The sequence below is a fragment of the Squalius cephalus genome (genome assembly GCF_949319135.1).
Source record: "Squalius cephalus genome assembly, chromosome: 14".
NCBI lineage: Eukaryota > Metazoa > Chordata > Actinopteri > Cypriniformes > Leuciscidae > Squalius > Squalius cephalus.
Window position 1 is genome coordinate 20,111,276 of NC_137135.1, and position 13,895 is coordinate 20,125,170.

At 37.7% G+C, this 13,895-nt stretch overlaps 1 long non-coding RNA gene across 1 annotated transcript in view; it reads left to right on the top strand.

Moving 5' to 3' along the window:
• LOC307170622 overlaps positions 1-13,293 on the top strand; it is a 44,240-nt gene extending 30,947 nt beyond the window's left edge. The window contains exon 3 of the long non-coding RNA XR_013823411.1: positions 12,839-13,293. This is a non-coding gene — a long non-coding RNA (uncharacterized lncRNA). The remainder of the gene's footprint in view (positions 1-12,838) is intronic.
• Positions 13,294-13,895: the final 602 nt, after the last annotated feature.

A 13,895-nucleotide genomic window follows, 5' to 3' on the forward strand; every position in this document is an offset into this window, starting at 1 on the left:
AGAGAAGAGGCGAGAACAACGGTAAAAATAAATAAGACAGCCCTCGGTGACTGATGTGTAAAGGCTATGGCTGACATCTTAGTGACCATTAATAAATGTGGCTGTGGTTACAAAGGGCGAGACTAAAAAGGGAGAAAAGAGGCGAAAAGAAAAAGAAAACAGTGAACGTTGCCTCAAGCTCTAAATTCCAATGCTTATTCATCAAGCTGGATGGAGCTCGTTTGGCCCATTTTTTTTTTTTAATGCCGCTCACTCTTGGACCCCCTTTAGTGTCTTTGTTTGTCTTTGGAGTCCATGAGAAAAGTCAATTATATTTCAACAACCATGCTTAGTTAACATCACCATGCAAATCTTAAAGGGCGCCATTACTCTTAATCAAGAGTTGGAGGGGGCGAGAAGTTGCTCTGAAACACTGCTGCTCTTCGGGCCTTTAAAGCGAGTAAGACGTTACGCACATCTGGGACGGCACATCAAATAGAGAGACGAGGGGAAAAAATAAACACTGGTAGGCGATTAAAAATCCATATTTATGCAACCTCAGTTTCCCTTGCCTGAGAACTCCACAAACTGGTTCCCTGCCTCCATTTAATCTGAGCAGAGAGACCACAAAAGAAAAGGCACAAATAAATGTTTCAACCTCAAAATTTGTAATCACAGTCTAATGCGTTAGTAAAAATCATCAGTTAAATTTTAAATAGCAAAGAAAGGAGCATAGAAATATTTAAAAAGCAAAGTATGATGTAAATTAGCAAAATACATTGAAACACACCATGAAGATGAACAGGTTGCACACTACCACAAGTCTCTTGTCTTAAGACATTTCTAATTACAGAGTGTCATTATTATGCATTGTGTAGTCCACAGCAGCACACCATTCACGTGATTATAATTGCATAATCTCAAACTGTGTACCACACACCCATTATTAGTGGTGATCTGCTCAACTGATCATACTGTAGCATCCCCAAACTTCACAGAAGTGTTCATTTAGCGTAAGCAGCTTAAGTTTCTTTTTATATTAAAGGCAGGGTAGGTGATTTGTTCCAGAAACATTTATTGTTATGCTGGTTGACAGTCTCTTCACATCCTGATAGTAATTACAAAGTTAAGTGGTCTAAATACTGTATATCATCTATGGAAGGTGTAGGTCCATAAAATGTGCATCCAATCATTGGCCTCATTCTGAGGGCTATAGGATGTCCTACCTGCCTGTCAACATATGTATTTCTATACCTCCGCGTATCGCACTTCATCAGGGTGTTTCTTGGTATGCAGAGTTAGACAGATGTCAGTCACAGAGCACCGCAACCGAAACAGCAGCCACCTTTTATAGTTCCTCCTGAACCAAAACAACAAGCTTATGCTGTTCATGCCATAACTACTGTAATTAGTAAGAGAAGGAAACCCGTGATGTTATTCTCAGCACTAACAGCAGCACTAACACCAAAATTCATCTGCTGCAGTCAGGTGGTATAGGTCAGTGCTCTTTTTTTTTTAAATTTTTATTGCAATGGTATACATGCTTTGAAACATGCGGTAGTTTAACGCAGTCCCGTGAAACTTTTGTTTGCTCTGGCTGATGTTCATGTGTTTTGGAGGAGGTGTGGCTTTAGAGGCGCTCTAAAGGGAGGGTGGGATCTTATGCTTTCAAAGCTAGCTCACTATTGCTAGCCTCTCTGAAAATCGCCTACCCTACCTTTAATCTCACAACCCATATTACAAGTTGATTTGGGTAAAAGCTTCTGACAAATGCTTAAATGGACATTTTACACAAAAATAATTCTGTTAATTCCGTCATCATTTTCTCACCCTCATGTTATTAAATCGTATAGCGCTCTTCAGTAGAACATAAAAGATGTTTTGAGACATGTCTCTGTGTTTATTTTGTCCATACAATGGAAGTTAAGACATTCTTCAAAATATCTTCTTTAGTGTTCCTGCAGAAGAAAGAATTTCATACACATTTGGAAAGACATGAGGGTAAGTAAATGATGGTCCTACAGTTTAATTTAATATTTATAAGCTACTTAAGGATAAAAATGAAAATAAACATAAAGAGAATTTCTCAAGAATCAGAACTATTAAAATAAATGACATACTGTAAATTTTTTGCTTTCTTGGTAGCGAAGGACTCCTGCATAAAAACTTGAGTCTCAATCTGAACAGAGACATCTTAAAGTTGACTCAAAAATAAATGGAGTGCCACTCCCTTTGAGAGCGTGCTATAAATCAGACTGAAGCCATACGGCCCTGTGGAGAGCTCCTCGGTCGGGCGTCAGGGTAAACTGTGCTGAATCCATCTGTGCAATCTCATCGTCATTATGTCCCTGCTGTTATCGGAGCCATAAATCATCCAAACAAACTTTAACGTCTGCACATCCTCTTCCAGAAACACATGCTCTAGACATGTTCAGCGCATCTCTCTGAGACACTCGTCAGGTGCATCTGTTTACAGGTCTGTGAGTCTGAGGTGCAAGTTTTAGTTGTGACCGACTCTCTGGCATTGATTATACAATTACACAGTTTAATCTCATCCAGTGATGTGTTGAATCAATATAAACAAACACAGGTAAGTCAACCGCACTTTAATTTGCCCAGAAATTAAAGTTGTTCAAACAAATTTCTCCTTCGGTGATTGTGGAATAACAGAATAACAGACAGAACAGCATTTACCTACAAACCGGATACACTATGTGGTGAGTCCTGGTATAATCATCACCCTATAATGTATTTGGGAAATGATGTGTGTTAATCTGGCTGATAGACTTTGCTTTTATGTGATTCAGTGCTGAGATATGGCTGGCTTCATCTTTGATCTGGTTCACTCACCAGGAAGAAGATTATAGGGTTTGTGAAATCAAAATATATCAAATAGATTCTGGTCACAACTGCTCAGGTTGAAAATGAAGGCAAAATGTGTAAAAAAAAAAAAAAAAAAAAACCTGTATCACTAGTCATAAATATAAACATAGCCTTCATAATTAAAGGTTCAGCTGAGCATTGTTTTATCAGTTAATTTAGTATAGAATGACAGTGTACATAAATAAAACCTCTAATAGTGAGCAAAGATATTCAAACAAAAGAAAAAAAAATTTGTTCAAATATCATTTAATTTACAATGCCCTTTATGTACTTGACAGGCATTGCTTTTGCATAATATAATTCACTCACTAATGTCTTTTGCATAACCATAAGCAATACAGAAGCTAGTTTTTGTAATTGAAATTATTTTATTCTTGAATTTGTGCTATTTTGGGGATCCAGGGTTTCTTGATTCTCCTTCAGTGTAAATATACATCCACAACAAAGTGCATTAGATTGTTTCACATCATCTCAAGCAGCTACATGTTGAGATGTGGAGGAAGTCTCACAGCGCAGGTGTCGGTAATGCACCAGACAGACGAGAGGGGTCAAAGTTTGCTAGGAACACAGGGAACCCTGCGGAGAACAAGCATGTGCTATTGTCCCATGACCCAGGACGTGTGTGAGGGAGAGATTGTGGCCTCTGTGTCTGGTCTCGACACTCATAGATGCTGTAGTTCAGAGCAGAGGAGAGCCTTAGAGTAGACAGACTAAAGGTGTACTGTTTCTCAGTGGCTAGCTGCGCCCTCTTTTGGTTTGTACAAGTTATGGTAGAAATGTGTTGAATCACTCTCCTGTGGCTTTTTCCTCATTTTCCACTTTTATGATGACAATTATTTTTTTCTCTTACACAGAAATGTAAATGTGTTAAGAATTCACAAAGTTTGTCACTTATTTATGTACATTCACAAGGAGATTAAATACTGATTCCTTCATTACAATGCTGTTAAGAAAATGAAAGAGTGCTTGAGTGAAGGATTTGTTCACTGACTGTGATCATTTGGCAGCTTGTTTTATCCATAATGTAGGCAGTGACAAACTGACATGAAAATGGATTGACACGGCTCTTATACCCTTAAGTCATGTGAATTTGGGTCAGGCCTACTGAGTGTTTCTGTCTTTTTGGTATGCTTAAACTACAGTATTTTGTAGTCAAAATAAACAGACAGGTGTCACTGTATTGCAAACAAATTTCAATACAACAGTATCATGGGTATAAATGAGTACGTATTAACCTTCTTTTGCTCCCTTGATTACTTATTGTTTAAAATAAAAACTAGAGTTTTTGTTTACGTTTTACTATGTTTAGTGTGTGTGTGTGTGTGTGTGTGTGTGTGTGTGTGTGTGTGTGTGTATGTATATATATATATATATATATATACATACATACATACTAAGCATAGCAAAACATAAACAAAAACTCTAGTTTTTATTTTAAACAACAAGTAAGCATATATAATAGAAAAAAGTAGTAGTAGTAGTTGTGTTATGATGACTGTAAATTTTATGATTTTTTTTTTTATGGCACGGCTGGTCATGTGATTTCAAAATGGCGGGCAACCCACCCCATGAATAAAATAGCTTTTTCTAGTCTAGAGTCTCCATCTGATGCGAGTATAAATCATTTTAATGATATTTCTCATAAGTGCTAGGTTTTGCATAAAACTTTTAACACCTTTAACAGACTCCAGCAGGAATGTTTTAGAAGCATAAGGATTAGATGACGACATGCCGAAAGTTTGAATCACCATTAACCGAAACACTCCAGCAGGGGGTAAAACTTCTAAATATAAATCACATTCCCGCTCAAATTAAATTTTATTAACTCTAGTGACAGTTTATTCCGCATTGGGCCCGGAATAAAAGCGTGCTAAGTGAACTTGTGTTTCTATAAACAGTTTGTAGCGAGAAAACAAGTTACATTTATCATTTTAAGTTGGCACCATGTGACGCACCATCTCCAAGTGTGCACGTTACCGTATTTTAAGAAGAAAAGTTTAATGTGGAGACAGAGATATTATTCAAATCTAATGCCCTTCTTCGCTCAGGATAAGAGCCTGATTTTAAACCTGACAGGTTAGAGAGGAGGTGGAGGTGCTTTGTTCCCTGTTTCCACTCTGCACACGAGGCTTTCGGAGCTTAGTCTATTTGAACATGCAACGTTTTAAAGCTGCTATCAATCAGCATGGGGTCCCAGAGTGAACAAAATGAGAGAGCAGGAGGGAGAGAATGAGAGAGGCTGATATAGATGGAAAGAAGTTATCGCACTGTTTATTCAAAGCTGACATGAGACAAACTTGTTACTGTGTTCTGTGCCTGTTCATGCATGACAGGAGCGCTGTGAGGAGTGGAGGGAGAGATGTAAGAGGGAGTGGAAACCAGCGCAGGATTCAGGCAACTTTGACACCCCAGCTAAAAATGAGAGCCTTCGTTCGAGCCCCTTAGCTGTCTTACTCTCATCAGGAGTTCAGGGGAATGACACAACACACTTTTTTCCTCTAAACTCAGAGCTCATTTTAAGTTAAAGATGACAAAACCTGCTGGCACCGCTGGAATGAGTTTACTTCGGTGAGCTCCGAGCAGATGGTCACCTGGATTCATTTACCCCATTTATTCATCTCATCATGTAATTAAGAGCCTGCAGCTCATATGATTTGTGTGCCAGTTGCCTTCAAAGAAGTCTTGCCTTGATCATGTCAACGTCCCATTGGAGGCCGTTGGTTTGGATCAATGTCCTTATAATTCTGCTAAATTGAAAAGGTAGTTGTGCCATATTGGGCCTAAATTATATTTGATTTTTTAAGCCTTCACAATTTGAACCATATATGACAAAACCATACTAATGCAGCTGTTGTTGCAACTGTACAACCATAATATATAGTTGATTATCTGTGACAACACAATATTCCTCCCCTCATCTGCAAACAATTTGTTAACAGATGTTTAGGAAAGTGATGTTGTGGTTTTTGTTGCCATGTAGTGTTTTTGGAGAAATTACATTCAAGTAGCCCTTTAGCTCTATCAAAACAGCAGAGGCTAAATATTAAAAAATGAAAAGTATTCAATTAACAGATTTCCAAAAAATTATTTAAGGCTGCATCAAAGGTTATAATGGTTCTTCAAATCTAACAGGCAACAAATGGAACGCAATAAAAATAGTTATTTTTGGCGATGCCACAAAGGTTCCAGCACCAAAAACTACATGGTGTTTATTGCATATTCTTTACTGCAAACTGGCAAAAAATGTCCTGAAGATATAATTTGGGATATGTTAACTGTCTGAACTTATAAGATTTGTTTATCATTTCATCCTTGATATTAATGAATTCATATTGAAAATATTGTATTGTTATATAAAACAATCAAGCACAAAATTAGTATTGTTTAGAGAATGCAATAATTACATAAAAATGTGATTAGTTAAAATGGTGAACTTTCATTTTTATTTATTCATTAATTCATATCTTCCTTAAGATTTTTATGGCGTATATAGACTACTGACTTAATGTCTGATGAACACTAGAGGGCGCCACGAGAACACTTCTTTCCAAAGATTTTGTCCCTGTTCAACACATTGAAGATGCTTTGGTAGTTTGTGTAAGGTTAGACACACTTGGGATTTCCGTAAATGAGGACTGACAGTGATAGTATCAGAGACAGAGCTATGAGCTGACTTCAGAAAATCACCTTGTTCTAAGGTCATCGCTCAAAATCATAACAGTGGAATGTCAAAAACTTCTAAAGGAATGCTAACGTATTGCTAATGGAGTTTCTAAGATAAATCACAAATCAAAAGAATCACACAGAATCCTATGTAGATGGAAATTCTAAAAGAAAGAAAAAAGCGTGAGAATTTCAGATTAGCCAGTTAAATTGACTTTGATTCTTTTCAGATTGATTATGACTTACCAACTAACACTTCATTAGCATAAGCAAAACACATGAACTCTGTTGACTATTGTGGTGTGTACAAAACTATTGAATACAGTAATTTCATCCAAATCGCAGATTCCCTAATTATTTGATGCTTCTTGATGCTTGCACCCAGATCCATGAGTGTATTCTTTGTCTTGTTTGACATAAGAGGGTTCTTGCTTTCAGTGTAAGATTCGCTTCAGTCCTGTGTTTTCAGCAGTGATGACGGAAGTAGATTGTGAATCACGGCCTGTCTGAGCAAGTGTAATACAAGTATACGCAGCCTCTCAGACACATTTTTATGTTCTAATCAAGGACATTTGATTCCACTCTGAAGAATACGTTCTGTGAGACATCTATAATGCTCAGACCCAAGGACAGATCTGAAAACACACTCAGGCTCATATCTACTGAAGCCTTTATGTCACCATACTGTCTAGATGAAGTGGATGAGTTTTATGATGTCAATAATTTTCACTGATTTCAATGCAAAATTGCTTTGGGTTTAACAGCGTATTCTCCATCAGTGTTGATTTGAATGCGAGCATGTGTTTAGTATAATAGAGCAGCAGTATAGTGCTGGGCTCAGAGAGGAGGGGAGTCAGTTAATCTCATGCACTCTTATTAATTACCCCTCCATAAGCCTCTGGGCTTTCACACGTATCAGGGAGCACACTTGCTTAGATTTAATTGAATGTACGCTAATAGGATGGGATCAGAATCAAGACTATTAAAGCTGATCAGAGTTAACGGGAGAACTATAAGCTTGTCTGAGACTTGTCTAGTTTTGGTACTGTAAGCGATATTGTTTTGTGGACCACTATTATTTAGTTTGCTACACTGTTGTGTGATTTTTATGGCCTAGACTGCTGAAGTTGATCTTGCAATTTGAGAACCTCAGAGATACATTTTTTTATCATGGTCTCATTCAGTTTATAACTGCTATAAAGACTGTTTTCCGGCTTCAGTGCTGGTTAGTGTTGTCATCAGAGACTATGGGCCCTATCTTGCACCCAGCGCAATTGACTTTGTACACCGACGCATGTATCATTCCTATTTTGCACCCGCGCAGAGCGGACTTTTCCCCCCACAGACGCACGTCGGTAAATTAGGAAATTAACTTGCGCTCCCGGGTGCGGTTCAGAGCAAAGAGGAGGCGTGTTCCGGCGCAAACGTTCCCTGGTGCTATTTTGCAGGTTTAGAAACCAATTCCGCCACTGACCAGGAAAAACCTAGTCTAAAGTCAGCGGCGCCTTGCGCATGTTATTCATATGCTATTTTAAGGGCGCATGCTTGGCCATAATCAGTGTTGATTGGAGTTTCTAAGATAAATCACAAATCAAAAGAATCACTGAAAATTAATATTTTAGCACATTACAAATGTAGCGTGTGCACAACGCGCATACACTTTGCCTCTCTCATCTACACACAGACGCAGCAGTTCTCATTTTTAGAAAACCTTACATTATTACAAGAAAAAATATTAACACACGAGGGAAATCATTGTTGTGTCCATGAAGATGTGAAAAAAAGCATAAATCTAGCTTACACATTTACCCAATTATACGCCTGTTTAACCGAAGCTAATTTGGGTGGGTTTCTCCCATCCCCAATGTAACTTGTCTTTTACGGCTCTGACAAGAACGTCGGTCTCCTCGGCTGTGAACCGCTCCTGGTGTGCGCCTGCCTGGCAAATCCGCCGTTATAAAAGCAATCCGCCATGGGACAAGCACGCCTGCTCTTAAAGGGAATGTGAGATGATGCTCTGATTGGTTTATTTCACGTTACGCCCAAACCACACCTATGAGTAATGAAGCTACTTCAGACCAACCCATTTTAGATTTGCGTCAGGCGCAAGAGTTATTTATCCCACTGGTATAATAGTAACAGCGCCCAAGACCCACCCACAAAGTTACTTGCGTTTCGCGCTTGATACTTGAGATCGTTGATACTTGAGATTGTTAAAATAGGGCCCCTATGAGAGGTGTACGCTGGTGCGCTTTGCATACTCCTTTGATTTGGTTTAAAGGGGTCATGACATGTTTTTATTATTTTTTTTTTTTATTTTAATATGTTCCTTGAGAATCACTTATAATGTTGATAAAGTGTTTTGCACAAACACACAGACACACACACACACAGTGTGTGCAGGAAAATTATTATTTTCAACCTTAATTCTTTCTGACCCGCTGAAATGATCAGTTTTTAATGTGCTTCTCCTTTAAAGCTTAAAGGCAACTGTTATCATTGGCTATCAGGAAAAAGTATCAACGCCCACTTGATATTGCATGAAGGCCTAAGTGGTTTGAAAACATTATCCAAACAAAATTGTAATTTACAGACAAAGCATTGGGAAATCGTTTACTTACGGTTTGTGATGTAGTCAGATCCAAAAAAAAATGCACCGAACAAACATATAATCCTACATACACTATCCACCAAAGCTGGAATAGCCTACTTATGAAATCTGTAGGCTATGGGGACGCAAACGAGCTGGACGCGTCATAGCGAACGTTCTTTCACTCTTTCATTTGTCCTGTGTCAGAAACTGAAGGCGCATCTGTATAGTGTATCCGGGGCAGACAGCGTAGTCAGTGATTGTAATGGTTCTATTTGCTTTTGACGCGACGCAACACTCACATTCAGCGTAGGCTAATGTCAGCCGTTAGCGAATAAATGCCAGTGGGCGGGGCCTATGGTGCGATTATTTTTAACTATTCGTTGATGTCTTGCTCTGGCGGGATGTCATCCAGGATTTTGGAGCTTGATTAAATAAATGCTTTGTTTATGAGGAGGAGGACGTTTTAAACTATGAAACTTGCAGGATGTTATAATGGTAAAGTGATTATTTTAATCACTTTATAAATTATTTTAACATACTAATTGGATATTATTACTTTGGTAACGCAAGAATTCATTAGGAAACATTAATTTTAACTAACAATGAGCAATACATTTGTTAGTGTTTATTAATCTTTGTTAACGTTAGTTAATAAAGATACAATGTTATCATTACTTTTTTGACAGCCATAGTTATGAACAATAAACCTGTTTGCTTATACATCTTACATTAATCTACATTAAGATAGAAAAAAACAGTCAACTTTATATGTTCTTATAATAATTTCATTAGGCTTTTATACAATGACAATATGATTTTTAACAATTTAAAATGAACTGTTACTTTAAATAAATGTATTTATTTGTATAATTATTTAATTACTTGATTATTTAATTTATCATTTATAATATAAATCTATAAGTATAAATGGGTCTTTATACATGTAAATCTATCTGATTATTGAGGGTTAAACCGTCTAGTTTTCAGGCTTCTGCGTTCAGCACTTCTGAGCACTGCCTTTTCAACCTGCACTCTTCCAAACCTATTTGGTGTACAATATCTCCCCTGAGCCACTCTGCCAATGGCTGCACTCCTCCATTTATATCCTTGTGTGCTCCTGCTGTCCTGCCCTGCCGTAGTGCCGCATGTCTTCTTTGCTGCTGTTCAGCCTTTCTGCAGTACTGTCCCACTAATGATATTTTTTCTCCACGGCTAAAAAAGCCCTCAAACCATAAAAGCAACCCTAAGTGCTTCAGTGGTGACCATATGCTAACAAAAGCTCAACTAAATACTAAAGTGAAGCTGCAATAATGGTATTGATTGCATGGAGAGCATCACTGCACTCTTTCACCTGCAGAAAAGACCAGTTCTTCTCTAACACTTTATATGTTCTCTGTATAATTTGTAGGCTGTACATTTAATATAATTAGTGCAGCACTAAAAGCTTATTATGTATGTTCATTAGTTTTAGTAACTCAGGTCATATGCAAATACAGTATAAGCGCTTTAATGTAAAGTGTGACCTTGTTTTTCTCCGTCTTTATGTACAAAGTGACGTGTATTGCAGCAGTTTTGTTGAACGCTGCAACGCTGCCACTGATTTTGGGTGCATCATATCAACTTAACACTGTCTAATTTTATATTAATTGTCCTATCTTATCTTCATCTTCAACATCACAGGTGGAGAAGATCAATTTATACCTTATGTTGCACTCTTAAAATTATCCCTAAAATGGCAGATTTCTCATCCCCTGAAGTCGTCTATTAAAAACACTGTTTGTGCTGGCAGACGGGAACTCGCAGAGCCTGATGTCAGCCTAAAAGCCACAAAAATGTCCAGATCAACACTATCCAATCTGTTACCATTTATGAGATCATCACGGACAGATAATATGATTCATGCATCTATACACACACACACACTCTGACTTTTAATTCATCCTTCCAGTCAGTCATCGTATTGATCTCTGTGTAAATCACCATCTGCGCTGGCCTGTTTCCTGACTACTTGCTCCTTTATAATAACAACCACATTATTAATTGTTGACTCTTCAGGTTTGACACAAGGCCAGCAGTCTAACTTTACATCATCATGTCGAGCAGACTTCATTTGACCAAGAGGTGGCAGTGTAGCTCTCAGGATCCCACATGGCAAAACCTTGTGTCACTGTAAGAGATCTAAAAATCTATAACATGTCAGATCAGTTATAATTGAATTCATCTTTCTGACTGATATATTTATACCTTCAGGAGCTTCTCCTTTGTGTCTCGGAGAGATTAAGCAGTTCGATTGGTTGAATGATTTGATGAAAGAAGGCTCTTTGGAGTTAGAGTAGGGTTATTTTAATCTGCGTAATGCCATATCTGGACGCGACAGTCAACATTAGCCTGCGCTTTAAATAAAGAGTGAAAAAATAGCTTTCACATCAAAGCTGGCTATTTTCAGTTATTGTGAGCTTACTGTATATACAGGTTGACTTCAATTAATTGTTCATTACATAACCAAGATGTAGAGGACTATCAACTGAGTTTCTTATTCCACCTGACACAGATATTTATGGCAGAGGGAGTTAGATGGTACCACACTTTTGATATTACAAAACGATGATTGTTTTGCTAAATATATTTCTTTTTAAGGTCTTTCCCATTAAAGTTTTATAATAGCTACAGAATGTTTTAGCGGTACCAGGACACTTACATCTCTATCTAGTGTGTGGTACAGTGTTGACCCCTCCGTGTATAATGCATCTGCCTATCAGCCCTCAGTCTGCTGGGAATGTGCCATGCGATGGCCTGTGGCAGGGGTTTCTTCTCTGCTGATGGAGTTAGTGAGCTGTTTCACATTAGCCAGTCTGCTATTATGCACATTGTTTGGCTGTCCATGCCTTATTTTCAAAAAGCAATTATTAATCTAGGCTAATGTTGATTTCTAAATATGTTATTGTTCATTGTTAATTCATTATCTAATGTATTATTAATGTATAACTTGAACTGTTAAAATGTTGATGTTAGTATATTTAGAACATAGACTAGGCCTATTGTTTAAAAGATCTTTAACTATAATAGACTGTAAATATATTTTGACAAAAATATAGTAAAACAAACTAATTAGAATTTAAAGTATATATTTTTCTATTTGAATATATTTTAAAATGTAATTTATTCCTGTGATGGCAAAGCTGAATTTCAACAGTCTTCAGTGTCACATGATCCTTCAGAAATCATTATAATATGCTGATTTGCTGCTCAAGAAACATGTATTTATTAATGCTGCTTTTTGTTGAAATCGTACTTTTTTCAGGATTCTTTAATAAATAGAAAGTTCAAAATAACAGCATTTATATAAATTAGAAATCTTTTGTAACATGTCTTTACTGTCAATTTAATCTGTCCTTGGCTTGCTGAATAAAATGAGCCTAGTCTTAAAATAGTCATACTGACCACCGGTATATATATAGTGTATAGTATATTAACATTAACCAACACTAATAAATGTTGTAAAACTATGTTTTAAGAACTATATGTTGTTTAGATTAACTTAAAAAGAAAGTTAGCTTTGGCTAACATGCAGTTTATAGTTGACATACAGAGCATAAAAATGACCGTTTATGACTCCTCTCTTTCTCTCGTGAGCCCTCACTTCTGTACTTGCCTGTTCTGCACATCACTATATAAATAAATAAAGCCAGCAGGTGATTTAGTGTGTCTGCTTATTTTCAGGAGAGCCTTTGAAGATGAAACAACTTCATTCCAAGTCCCAGTGTTCCTCCCGGGAGACATGCTTTCCAAAAGGCTACAGCCACAGAACAGAGCCAGCCTTGACATTTGCATAAATCCATCAGCGTCACCACGACAGCGCTGACTCCTAGGTCACCAGTCGCTGTTAAATTTAGAAGAAAAAAAAATCAAAAACTAGGCAGGACCGGGGGAAAAAAAACACAGCTTTTGCATTGCTGTGCTGCGGTAGGATGATTACATTGACAGGTCTCAGATGAGCGCTTTTCTGGCACAAGCTGTACAAAAAACAGCCATGGCTTTTGTTATTACCTGGAGTTTTACAACATGACATGTAAGTGTGTGTGTGTGTTTGTTTATGTCTGTGAGAGTGTGCTGTTTGGCGGAGGAGGAGCGCATATGAGTCAGTCCATCCAAGATTCACGAGTAAATGCTGTGGACAAGGCCATTGGCCTCACCTGGCAGTCGATTGTCTTAATTTCTCCGGTGTCACTTTCAATTTACCTGGCAGTTGAGATGAGAGATAACTCTGCAGGCTGCACACACACACACACGCACACACACACCACTCCAGCACCTGCTGTCTGCAGCGACTTACAACTGTACCAGGCTACCAGCGCTATACCATGGCATGATCAAGCTGCAGTTATTGTTGATACAATTAGTGTCTTTTCCTTTTGTGGCGCTGTGGAATTAGGTTAACAATGTGTTTAAGAAATACATCAGTTGTTATTTATGTCTTTGGCATTTCTCCTGTTTAGTTAACCAAATATTAGCTAATTTAGCTAGCTACCTAGCAACACCCTAGTTAACTTAGCAGCTGCCAAGTGAGCAATCGTGAGTTGCTACACCACTAAAGCTGTTCTTAGAAGCCGTGCTTGGAAATCAATGTAAGGAATATTCTATCTTTCAAAAAAGAAGCCGATCACCTTGTAATGGAAATGCAAACATATGATTCAAACTGTAGCCATATTTTTAATTTAAGAGCAGGCTTGGCCAATGTGCAAGGCTATCGCCTCTTTATTTTAGCTGTACAACAATA